The sequence below is a fragment of the Cryptomeria japonica genome, chromosome 1, assembly GCF_030272615.1.
Source record: "Cryptomeria japonica chromosome 1, Sugi_1.0, whole genome shotgun sequence".
Classification (NCBI taxonomy): Eukaryota; Viridiplantae; Streptophyta; class Pinopsida; order Cupressales; family Cupressaceae; genus Cryptomeria; species Cryptomeria japonica.
In genome coordinates this window covers 197,364,138-197,378,101 of record NC_081405.1, presented here as the reverse complement: position 1 = coordinate 197,378,101, position 13,964 = coordinate 197,364,138, and positions in this window count along the sequence as shown.

Here is a 13,964-nt window from a genome sequence, read left to right as displayed (position 1 = left end):
AGTCTTAAAGAAACTCCATAGGGCTGCTATCTGATTCTTTCTATTTCCCAATCTTTGCATGCCTTGCTTGATTTGAGTGGACATTGGTAAATCAAATGCCCATTGAACTCTCCCTATTTCGGGAATCTCATTCATAAAGTACAATGCTAGACAAACAATCAAAGAACCAAATTTAAATACATTCTTCTTATTTGATTTAATCTTCTTCAAATTGCTCAAGAGCTCCTAAAAAAGGATTGAACAAATATCATACTGCATGTCCTCTTTCACCATTTGGTATGCTGCATAAATTGCTGTTCCAGAGACCGAGTTTAGTCTGCTAGACTGGTAGACCTTGTAGCCAATGATCATGGACGCAAATCTCATATAATTCTCTCAAACATCATCAATAGTCATAGATCTGTTATCAAATTATGCAGTAGTTGCCTTTGTCATAGTAGGGTTCATTACCTTCCTCAGATTAGGTTTGTCACCAGTTTGATGTAGACATGTGATTGCATAAATGGCCTGCTTTGTGATCTTGTATGGTTTATCTCGCCAGATAAATTCATCATGCATGCGTCTTAGGATATATCTTACCCACTCATCTTCATCGAACAACGAGAAGTGAACAAATTGTGTGAAACCCTTCCTTTGCAATTGCACATATTCTAGCTCAAGGCTTCCATCCCTGTCTCGGAGGTGACTGTTGTAAAGTGCTATAATCACCTCATTACCGGTTTCTTCAATATTGCAATGAATATAAGCTCTCACATCATCCACATGCTAAACACTGTAGGACACGTATGAGAAGGCACTATTTGGATCATCTTCTATAGACTTAAATGGGTGCTTCTTAAATTGTGGCCTTTCTCTCTCAGATACCTCAACTACCAATGGAGTATTAACAAAAGATGATGCCATTATGAGAAATTTAGGGTTCAAAATAAGCTTATGAAAATACCTCTTGTTCCTGATGGATGTACAATAACTTCTATCGAATCACCTCAAAGCTTTTAATCTCCTTGGAAATTGGTTCGCCTAGCTCTGCCGCTTCAACATTTCGCTTGTAATGTGAGAAATGATTCACATTTGCCCTTTTTAACCTCGCAAACCCTAATTTCAAGTTGACATAAATGCATTGATAAGGTTCGACCGAATTCCCTGTCCAGCATTAATCAACTCACCAGATGATCTAGAGATTCACATAATCATCTCAAAGCATCTGCAATCTACCATGATTGATCATAGATCTCTCCAAGGGGGTTCTGCAAGATTTTGCATGAAGATGCCACCCCCAAAGGCTAAATGCCTTAGTTACTGGATGAGGGTTTTGCATCGTATTCGGGTACAGATCCACTAGCTGCTTTAGATTCATCCTTTCTAACCCACATTCTCTCATGCTTGTCTTTGATCTCTTCTACCTTTGCCTTGCCTTTATCATCATTTTTGTTCTTGTCTACTAGAGCACTCTTGTTCACATTTTTGCTTCTGCAATATTTTGCAATGTGACCAATTTTATTGCATGCATGAAAAAAACAACATTTCTTTGCATAGGTCTGAAGTTCATCCAATTTGGTCTCATCTTGCACTAGTTAGAGATATGTCAAAACATCCCACCTGCATAGAATCTCTTGTTTTAAAAATTATTCATTACTGCTCTACACATATTTGACTTGTGACCAAAATTATTGCATATGAAACATTGACCAGTAAAGGTAGGACCATTGCTCAGATTATTCATTCCATTATTCATCCTAATTTTGCATTGATTTGCCATATGACTGAATTTATTACAAGTAAAACATCTACCATTGAATTTATGAGCATTAGGCTATCCAAGTCCAAGTCCTTTCCATGTCTCTGACTTTCCAATATCTCATCAAGCCTTGCTGAGATAGCATTGAATTTGTCTTTGTATTCATTTGTAGTAGCAAGTTCATCTCTTAAGGAAACAATCTGTCTTTCAAGTTCTTGACCATTATTCCTTGATTGTGTTAACTCAAGCTTCAACTGATCATTCTCAGAAGTAAGCCTGAATCATTCATCTGATCTTTCCTTCAATTATTGAGTTAAGCTTTCTTCATTCTTCTTTCAGTCTTCAATCTCGTTAGTCAACTTCATCACAATGGATTGCATCTCATTCTTCAAGGCAACATTCTCTCTTGAAAGTTTGTCACATTCATTAGCTTTGTCTTGATTTTCCATGCTTTGATCTTATTTCTTCTTCAGCTTGTCCATCAATTCCTTCCTCTTATCTCTTGAAGTGCTCACTTGATCCTTTAAGTCATTAATGAAGTCTTCAGTTGCATTTAGGTTCTTCTTCAAGGAACTAATCTCATTTCTTGTTGCATCAAGATCCTCAAGTGCCACACAAAGTTGTCTCTAAAAACTAGAATCCATTGATTCAATCTCTCAAACCTTCCTCTATTAAATTTTTTGACTTAACCTTCAACCACTAGAAGCATAAGCATGAAACTGAAATGCAGAAACACAAAACAATCAACCACAAAATCATAACACCTAGATTTTTTACGTTTAAACCCAAATGGGAAAAACCACGATGGGATTTGAACCCACAATATTATTCTACTATGCCCAATAGCAAAACAATATTACAAGAAGGGGAATGCACTAGCATTCAAGCACACTACCTAGAGCTTACAACTCAATTACAATAAAGACAACCCCGAAGGCTCACTTCCGTACAAATCATTTACAATGATGAACTACAATGAATGAAATCCAAAATAGTATCTAACAATGCCTGGATGAGTTCTGGTTAAGTGCCAAAACTTTGACTGTATCTGCTTTGTGACTCTACTCTATTTTCTATCTTAGTAAGCTATCGAATCGAGAATGCGAATGTGAAACTACACCAAAAGGGATTCTCGATCACTACTCGCTCATATTACTTCATACCACATATCAAAAAGATCTTATGCACCAGTCTTATATATCCACAATCACAAAATAGACAATTATCAAGTTGACCTGTAGTGTAACGTGTAATCATGAGTCAGCTTGATTGGATTAACAAAAACAAAAGCGGTCACCAAAAATATGATAAAATTATGTCTCTATGTCGGCCCTATCATCCCATGTACGATTCATAACACCACTATCATCGAAAAGCTTCTAGACCAAAAGCTGCTCTACCCAACCTGAAATATTGGTTAACTGGTTACAGGTTCATATCCACTTCCGATTATCAAGATCTATAGCTACTGGATAAAATTCCATGAAGAGTTGCCATCAATGACAACCCTTAAACCAATAATCAAGCATCAATATTAGCCAGATGAGTGTCAATTGCAAACAATAAATTCATTTACTACATCATCCTCTCACTATCTTCAACATATGCAACATCCTTTATATATTTGTAACAATTAAACTAATTTCTTCCTCCATCCTTTCCATCGCAATCTTTGCTAATTAGACAACAATTTAATTACATTCTCAATATGTGTGATTAATTTTAAGATCTTTACATCTCTCTAATAACGTCCAAATAGGTTCTTAGAATTTGTTTATTTTCCAATTGAGATTCTCTTCCTCCATATTGCATTCACAATGATTAATGAGTTGCATTCTAAATGAATTCATTCCCATCTCATTCTAATGTTATTTTTTATCATCACCTAGGTTACCTAGGCTACCTAGGCTTCTTCTTTGTAGTTTGTCCCTTCTAAAATCTTTCTTGATTCAATTAGGAGAAGAGTTCTGTAGTGTCATAAAATTGCGACCCTAGCAATTTTAACCATATTTGAGGTCCTCACCTTGGCAACAACATCCTCCTTCATAGTCAAGACCCCTTTTTGCACCTTCACCCTTGGGTTCTTCCTTGCTCAGAACTTGTTCTTGTCTCTAGAACCTGTCTAGGCCCCAAAATAGGGCAGGATAGGGGCGTGGCGCCCCTGTCCCCACTCCTTAGGATGGCCCTAAGATGGGTCTGCCCAGTCCCCTATGCATAATATGACTTTGGGGTTTGCGTTTCCTCTTTGTCAGCCTTTAGTGATTGAAAATTAATCCTTGAGGAATGTATAAAAGGAGATTCAATTCCCTCATTTGGGGAGGAGAAATGAGCAAGATAAGGATAATAAGCGAAATTCAAGCAAAGGGTCTTCATTATCAAGCATTCAAGTCTTCTTCATTCATCCATTGGAGCAATATTGCAACATTCATTTGCAAGCATGTGTGTGTGTTAGGGTTTTGTCATGTTACATGCCATTCCATGCAACACTTGTGATTACATTCAAGAAGCAAAGTGATCATCATCGACAAATTGCAGATCTACAAGGTATACAATTCCATTATTTACATTTCAGCATTTGCAATTACTTTCTTTCAAGGTTGATTCCTCAACTAGGGTTTGACTAAGGTAAACCCCTATCCACAACCCTTCTTCCCCTCTTTTATGTGTGTAGGTTGCAGGTGCGCAACTGCAATTGCAGGTTTGGGCTTCATTTGTAGAGACGAAAGGACCCTTTTCGTTTTGCGGATTTTGTGGAGGACCATGTACACTGTCACCACGGTCTCGACAGATTTTCTCTAAATTTGTAGGGCAGATCCATATCAGTCTAATTAGCTCATATCCAAATTGGAAACGTGATCCTGAACTAGTAGCTCTTCATTTCACTCATTTTCTCTCTTTGTTTCACATAGTCAACAAGTCAACTTTCCTATTTACAAAAGAGAGAAAAACACACTTCAACCCTTGCAATCCACTCAGAATTCACATCCTTTCCTCCCTTAGATTCGGATCTAGTGGATTCAAGCCCCTCTTTTGAATGTAAAGTTCCTCCAAGTGAAAATCATCCTAGTGACTTCCTTTCTCTCTCCTAGGTGGGGAGTCACTAGGGTTCAATTTTCCACTTTACATTTTGGTGAACCCGACATCTTACACATTTATTCTGACTTCTCATTATTATATTTGATTAATTGTAATTGTAATTTCAATTTTTTTGGTATCAATCTAACTAGCTCAGATCCGAAGTTGCAATGCGATCCTGAACTAGTAGCTCCTCATTTCACTCATTTTCTCTCTTTGTTTCACATAGTCAACAAGTCAACTTTCCTATTTACAAAAGAGGGAAAAACACACTTCAACCCTTGCAATCCACTTGGAATTCACATCCTTGCCTCCCTTAGATTTGGATCTAGTGGATTCAAGCACCTCTTTTGGATGTAAAGTTCCTCCAAGTGAAAATCATCCTAGTGACTTCCTTTCTCTCTCCTAGGTGGGGAGTCACTAGGGTTCAATTTTCCACTTTACATTTTGGTGAATCCAACATCTTACACATTAATTCTAACTTCTCATTTTAGATATGATTAATTGCAATTTTGAATTTCAAATTTTCATTTCCAAGTTTGATCTATTTGCAAATTTTAGAGGTTAATTGCATAAAAACCCTAATTTTTCATTTTGAGAAAATTAAGCTTGTGAAGTGTACAATTTTAATTACTTGTTTGAGATCTGATTTCTATTTCAAAATTGCAATTCAAATCTATCTCTTTATTCTAAAAATTCAGTGGTTAAATCATAAAACCCTAATTTTTAAGATTCTTCTATTTTTGATCTTTGACCGCACGTTTGACTGATCTAGACATCTTCAAATCGGCTTTGTCTTTGGTTTCCACATTAAAATCATAATTTCTATCATCCCTGAAAATTTTGAAAAAATTTGGTCGGACCAAGTGCACTTTTGCCACGGTCCTCAGCTTTTTTCCCAAAATTTCGGGAGACGGAATTGACTGTATTTTTCTGCTCAGAGCTAGAAAATCAACGTACTTTATCAATTTTAACACTCTCTAAGGTCAAACACAAATTCAAAATTCATCACATTCAAATCTTACATTGATTTTCATACAAGGTCCTAATTTTAGATCTTCTTTTTCAACAAATTCAGATTTTAATTAAGAGACTTTCAATGACAATTAATAAATTGGATTTACTTGCTCTTTCGCAAATGATTACATTGATTTTTGCATATATTTACTACAATCATGTGTTGGATAAGAATTTACTTCATTTCCCATTGCTCCTCTTTATTCATAGCACTTGGTCATATTGTGCTATTAGGATTTCCAAATTATTTTCTTTTCAATTAGATCTCAAAGCTTTCATGTAACATTTATGTTGCATTATGGCGATGTTAACAAACTGCATTTCGTATGTTAATCAATTTAAAGCTTTTGTAGATCCTAAACCTAAAGATCCTAACCTTTGTACCTCTCCTAGGGTATCTTGTGTGGATGAGATGAGACCTAATGCTTTAACCAATGATCTCTCTAAAAAAGAGCAAGCATTGGAAAGTAACATGGATCCATGTTCTTCTCATACACATACCCTTCAGTAGGGGGGGGGAAATCAAAACATCAACATTCTTACATCTTTAGATCCTCCTTATTCTCCTAAGACCTATATTCAACATCAAAGTATATGCAGGGAGGATGATGTCTTGCATTTTATTCATGACCTTTCCCCTCGCATAGAAATAACTAAAAATGAGCTTTTCGATGATGAAGATGTTCTTCCCGAATCTTCCAAAAAGGATAAGCTTGATAAAGGAAAAGAGATTGTCATTTCACATGATACTCCCCCTTCATCTACAAATCCTTTTCTTCCTCCTTACATTTCAGATTTGAAAGAAATTCATGATCATGTTCCCGATCCATCTACTCAATTGCAACATTCTTATAGTCGTGGCTTTCACATAATTACAAAACAAGGTTTTAAAGGACAAGGAATTGGGAAATTTGAGCATGGAATTCGTGTCCCTATAAATCCTCCCACACAAACTACTACAAGAGGCTTAGGAAATGGTACCCCTCGTTCTATGAATGAATTCCTTAGGCTCCAAAACTTTAAATATTATCTTCAAAGACAACAAATCAAAAGAGCCCGTAAGAATGCTTCTTCTTCAACACATCTTTTTTGTTCATTCCATCAAACCCATGATCACAATGTTGATGATTGTCCCGATTTTCAAAAATCTATTCAAGATGAAATAGATAGTGGCAAAAGTAGAATTGTGGATAATAAAACTTCTTCTCCTAACAAACCCTCTCCTTTATGTCAAGATGATATTTACCATCTTGATAGATTAGCTGCAAGAATCTATTGGAGATTCAAATATGACAAAAACATTTCCTTTCCTTCTCAAAATAAAAACAAAAATCTTAAGCAAGACCATTTTTCTTCTTCTTTCTATACACTTGTCTTTGCATTTGTGTATTATTCATTATTATTTTTCCTTTCTTGCATTGGGTTATTCTTATGTGAGCAAGTAATTTTTTGTTGGTTTTACACTTTGCTTAGAGAATAGTTTCTTTAATAAGTAACACACCTCTTCTCTATTCTTTCATTTTCTTGGAAAATGTACCTTTTCTATGGTTACGATTATTATCAATCACGATATGCCTCCTTACATGGAATGATCTCTCGAGAAGTGCATATTACTTTAGAGAATTTGTTCCATTAGGAAGGCATATTACTTGAAAATAAACACCATTGGAAAATGTGTACCCCTTTTCCCCTTGTCCTTATTACTTGGGGGGCAATAATTTTCACTCCTATCTCTTTCTCTCTATCTCATGTATCACAATTTTCTTTAGGGGTTGCATTTTTCATATATGATTATCATTTCTATATGCTTAATCCCCCTTGGGGAATATCTAATACTTTTTGTTCCTTTCAAAGATTACCACTTCTTGAGATGTGTATTTTACATATACTAATATCTTTTCTTGCATGTGTTCATGTAAGTTCATTGCACATTTTCTTATCTTTAATCTCTCTCTAGAAGATTGTATAAGGCCTTCTCATTGTCCCTACACTTGGGGGGCAATGATCTCTCTTTGTCTCTAGGGATCTACTTTGCCCTATTTTGTGGACGGTGTGAGTTATATTATTTGATGTCATTTCTTGTGCATAGTTGTTGGTTGTTGGCTCAAGGATTCTCTCTTATACAAGAGGTATAATTCCTTGACTACAACCTCTTTCACACTTGGTAATTTACATCTATGATAAATTCACCCATACCTCTGGGTGCTAAAAGTGTGTCACCCCTCATTGAGAATCCCTTTCACCTAGGAATAGGACGAAGGATTGCATTCTTGTTCTGTCCTTTTATTTGTTCTATAAGATTTTATATTTGTCTAACACAAATCCTCTTGGAGGATGATGTCTTTTGAACAAGGATCTCTTCTCCTCCAAGGATCACCTTTACACTTACAACTAGATATCTCTTTTCAACTACCTTATCCTTGTTTGAAGAGTATTCACTCTCTTACTTGGACTTATGTCATTGTTGCATAACATATATATTCTTTGTGATGAAGGTAGGTATCCTTGTTATACTTTCCTTAAGATATCAAAATCAACCTATGTTGACATCTTAAGGGGGGGGCACCCACACTGCTCCTTTTTACCATACTTCTCTCATGCATTGTACAGTGGGACATTCTTCGAACTAGAGGGTGACCTCTTAGAGAAAGGTATCATCACTTTTCTTGTATAGTGGGACATTCTAGAAACTAGAGGGAAGCCTCTTAGAGAAAGATGTCATCACTTTTCTCTTGTACAGTAGGTCATTCTCGAAACTAGAGCATAGACCCTTAGAGCAAGATGATACTTCTTTTTTTCTAGTATAGTGAGTCATTCTCGAAACCAAAGCACATACTCTTAGAGTTAGATGTCTTCACTTCCTCTTTTCTTGTATAGTGGGTCATTGTCGGAACCAGATCACAGACTCTTAGAGCGAGACAACACCACTTTTCTCTTATGCAGGGTGATTATTCTCAAAACCAAAGCACAGACTCTTAGAGCGAGATATCACATCTTTCTTGACACTTGTACTATACATTCCATAACAGGTTGTAGCATACTCGAGTATAGACTCCTATGAGGCACTTCAAACCTCACTTGCACACACATGCTTAAGATTGGGTGGAACTAACGGTGTTCGCACTCTCCTCCCTTGCATGGATCACCCAGACAGACTCTTGGGGCAAGTTTTCCATGTCCTTCTCTCCATGGATCACCTAGTTTTAGGGTCGAGATGTCCACGGTTTCTCTCTTGTTCACCTTGTTTGCATTTTTGATGATTATGTTGTGATTGTCATTGATGGACACACACTTGCTATGAGATCACTTTTTGTATGTATGAGTTATGCTCAACCGATATTTGTTTCAAACTAGTATTATGTTATAGTTTAGACTATCGGTGTCTTGTAGAAAGTGTTTACTGATCTCAAGCGGCATGAGGACCTCAAGAGGTTCGAGGATCTCAAGTGGAATGGAGCAAAGGAACTAGAAGCAGCAGTTATCATTTTCCTAATCTTCAACTAGTAATCTGTTTAATATTTAAACCGGTATTACTCTGTGATGAGTTACCAACCAGTAATCGGTAAAGTTGTATAAACCGGTAATACTCTATGATGAGTTACCAACTAGTAATCGGTAAAGTTGTATAAACCGGTAATACTCTGTGATGAGTTACCAATCGGTAATCGGTAAAGTTGTATAAACGGGTAATACTCTATGATGAGTTACCAACCGGTATATCTTTGTGATGAGTTACCATCCACCAACACTTTGACAATGATTTTGTGCTGTGTTACCAAATGTGTCTAAATACAATGAACCTAGGAACTTGCAATGTAATCCTATTGGACCGACATGAAATCAGATTCCTTTTAAGGACATCATGTCTAGGGTTTTAGTATGTATGTATGTGTGTAGCTGTGAGGGTTTGTGGTGGTTGATGAATTCTTGTATGTGCGATCTTGACATAAAAGATCAAGTCTGTATGCTATAACAGAGTGTGGATTTACTGAAGAGTGAAGTAATGCTGAAATGCATTAGCAATGAGGTATGCTAGGATCTAACCAAGCAGACTGTGCTATTTGCTAGACCATTCACTTGTTGATTACTCACATCTTTGACAAGTTAGAAACTCTTAATCGGGTGGGCCCATAAAAGCCTTTGTAAATCCTCTAACAAGGTGATTCACATCTATGGATCTAAAATCCTCTCACAAGGTAGTCTTTAATCGGACTTATCTCCTAACAGAGATTGAGATTCGTAACAGGATATGTTCTGGTAAAGAACATTGTATGACCTTAACCGGTCTGGTTACTATTCTGCAGATAGTTACTTGTGAGTTTCATCTCACCGTGGTTTTTCCCATTTGGGTTTCCATGTCAAAATCTCTTGTGTTATGGTGATTGTTCTTTTGTGGGTGAATGCCTTACTTGCTGCTTGGTTTGCATTTGTGTTAACCGATTTGTTAGTTAAATTGTTGTACCGGTTTACTGCTAGACTGATAAAGTATTTGAGTTCAGTATGTTTTGGTATACTAATTCATCCCCCCTCTTAGTATTCATCAATTGGTGTTAGAGCCAACCTTTCTATAAGTCTAACCACTTGGAAAGAGATATTGGGGAATAAACTGTGAGGGAACTTTCTATAAGTCTAACCACTTGGAAAGAGATATGGGGGAATAAACTATGAGGGAACTTACTCATCGGCTCACTCAGACTGAGAAAGCCTATGATGAACTTAAAGTCAAATATAAGGTCTCTCAGGCAAAAAGAAGAGAGAATGCTGAAAAACTGATGGAGCTAACTGAAAATAGTTCTTCTGATGAAGTGGACATGGAAGCCCTAGTTCAAGAAGTTGAAAAACTAAATGAGTCCAATGCCAACCTAAGAAGGGAACTTGAAGGACTAACTATTAGAATGTGTCAAGAGCTTGAGAATCGGAGAAAAGCTGAAGATCTGGTAAAAGACAAAGATCATGATATCTCCAAGCTAAAGCAAGAGATCAATGCACTTACCGCTCATCTTCATGAAAATAAAATGGAAAAGGAAGAAATGCAAGGTGAACTACACATGGCTATTTCTGAGAATGCAACTTTGAAGGAATCCAATGCTGCCATTACCAAAGAACTTACTGAGTCAAAGGAAATACTTGCAAAATTTAATAAGAGCACTGTCAAGCTAGAGCAGAAGCTTGAATCAGCTAAACCGGTAAAGAATACAATGGACTTGGTTTCTCTGAATATGAGGAAGGTGAGACCTCTGGAACAAAAGATGGAGCATCAAAGAAACAACCAACACCAAAGGATAAAGGTAAGAAAAAGTTCAAACCTGTTTGCTTTAACTATCTCAAGGAAGGACACACTGCTAATGTATGTAGAAGTAAGGCTTACAATAACTTTCCTTATTTTCTAAACGATAAGCCTAGACCCAATAGATTCAATGGTAATTGTTATGCATGCAACAAGTTTGGGCATAGAGCATTTGAATGCAGGTATGTCATGTATAACACCGGAAGGTATCCTCAAAGGAGTAAAGGAGCTTTTTCTGAACCCTCTGGGAACCGGAACCCAAACTGGCTTAATACCTATAATTATTAGTCAAGAAGAAGTGGCTATCAAGCGGAAACTGGATGGAGAGAAACCTGTTTGATCTGTCATGGTAATGGTCACACTACTGCAACATGCAGAAGGAAGAATGGAAACATGAACAATGGACCTTGGAGAGTACCTGGAATGATTTGCTATCATTGCAACAAACCGGGTCATACAACAAGATTCTACAGAATGAGAAAGAATATATCAGATGATATACCAGTAACTCCAAAAGGAAAGATAGATATTGAAACCGTTCAAGCGGATATGAAGAAAACCTAGAAGAAGAAGCCAGAAGAAGTGATTCAAGAAGAACCGGTTTCTTCACCTAGTGTGGAAGTCATTGAACCGACAAACTAAGCATCAAAAAAGATTAGGGGGAGAAAATGGTGAAATATCTCGAACCCCCAGTTTACACCAGTAAAAGACCTTAACTGGTAAGTGATACCTATCAACTGGCAGAAGACCAGAAATGGTAAAAGGCAAATTAGGTTTTACATCGTAATAGTGGAGCATTTATTATGGTAGATGGAGAACTTGTTTAAAAGGATTTTTCAAGTCATTTTTCACTTATCAGTTCTTGAGCGAAGAAGGTTTTTTAAGCATTGAGCGACAAAAAGCGATTTGGATTGCGATTCGAATAATTTTCAAAACCTTGAAGGAGAATCAGAAGCGAATATCAATCGGTCAAGTATAGAACACAAAGTGGTATTTTAGCAATTGAAGGAGTGTGTGGCGAAGTGTAATGTGCAAGCCCTAAATTTTAGATTATGAACGTATTTCTCAAATTTCTCTGTTTATCATGGCTTCCGCATCACACTCTAGCTCTAGTGCACTTGTTGATCAAGTAGACTTCATTCAATGAAAGGCAAAATACAATGCCCTATCTCAAATACCTGCTGGTGTTATAGTGGAGGAAGGCATTTTTGATTACATTGACTGTAAAATTGAAGACTTAGGATCTCTTGTAATCCATTCCCAGTTGAGTTTGTTTTGCGGGAAGGACAAGAAGATTAAACTAGAATTTAGCATGTTGGAAAAAAAGAAGCTTCAAAATGCTGTCTATTTCCTTGAAGAATTTTTAGATGATCACATCCACATCATTCTAAGTAGAGTGCATGATGATAAAATGTACTTAGAGCGGACACATGACATCACACTGGAAGCGATTCATGTCGTCACCGATTTCTGTAACGTCGGTGAACTGCTAGCCCTAAGGAAGGTTAGCAAGACGGAAATGACCAAGCTCACCAGTTCTATGAGTGACCAATGGGGAATGAGCATCAATCCCATCAAGGACGATCTGGTCAAATATGCCTACATGGTAATAGGTTACCGGATATTTTATGCTAGCAGGATCAACTCTTTCTCTGCTGCAGTGGTAAATGTTGCCTACCAAATGATCATGGAAGATGTATCAATTGACTTATGCACCTGTATGCAAAGGCAACTTTTGGTGAACCTAAAGTCAATTAAACAAGACAATGCCTTGAGATTTAAGTTTGGACAACTATTGGTTGGGTTGTTCTTCTACTTCCAAGGTTACTTCCTAGGAATCAGAGATATTCAATGGTCTGCCGATCAACGAGTTACAAAGCAAATCAAGGAAAGCATTCAAGCGGTTGGAACCGATTATCTAGAAGTTTTGAACAAATACTTTGATGAGTTCAGATGCAAAATGAGCAAAAGGGTGAGAATATCAGGTGATATTCTCAAGAAATATGAAGATGACATCTACTTCACCATCAGAGTTGATGAGTGCATAATGGAAGCAGTTGAGCCTAGACAGGAAGAAGTGGAACCAATGGGATATGAGGTAATGAATGACATGCTAGATGGGTATGCCTCTACCCTACTCGCCTCACCCTCTTGATCCAAAGGCAAAAAGAACCGGCACCTATTTGGAAAGGGTTACACTGGTTGAAGAACCATCAGTAAAGAAGGGAAAGGTAGTACCTTCAGTATCGGCACCGGTTACCGCAGCAAGTCCCAAAGTGACCAAGCGGTCACTAGAAGAGAAGAAACCGGAAGCTGCACCTGCCAAAGTCTTTGAGAGAAAGCAGAAGACAAAAGACACCACACCGGACTCAGAGGACACTATGTCTGAAGAACAACCTAAGAAGACTAGGCAAACGAGGAAAAAGACAAAAAGTGAACTGACAACATCTGCACTGGTAAATATTGATATTTCCTCCTACAAACCTTTGACACATTGTCAAACTACTATTAAGAATTTTAGAAGAAAATTGCTTAGTGATTTGCAAGAATATTTTGATGATTTCAATGACAATGAGAAAGAGGAAGTTGAACATGAAGTCATTCAATATATATGTGTCAATGACCGGTCACCATCAGAAATAAGATCTGTGATACCGGATTCTTTATATAATTCTTTAGATAACAAATGGCGCATTGCCATAGAGAAGGAACAAGAAATAAGAGAGGAAATATTTGCACAATATTTTCTTAATGTGTCAAATTTAGAACTTTATGAAATTATAAAAAATACAAAGGCCTCTTCTTCATGAGAAGAAGGAGACTCTTGTTGCTAGAAGGAAAAGTTCC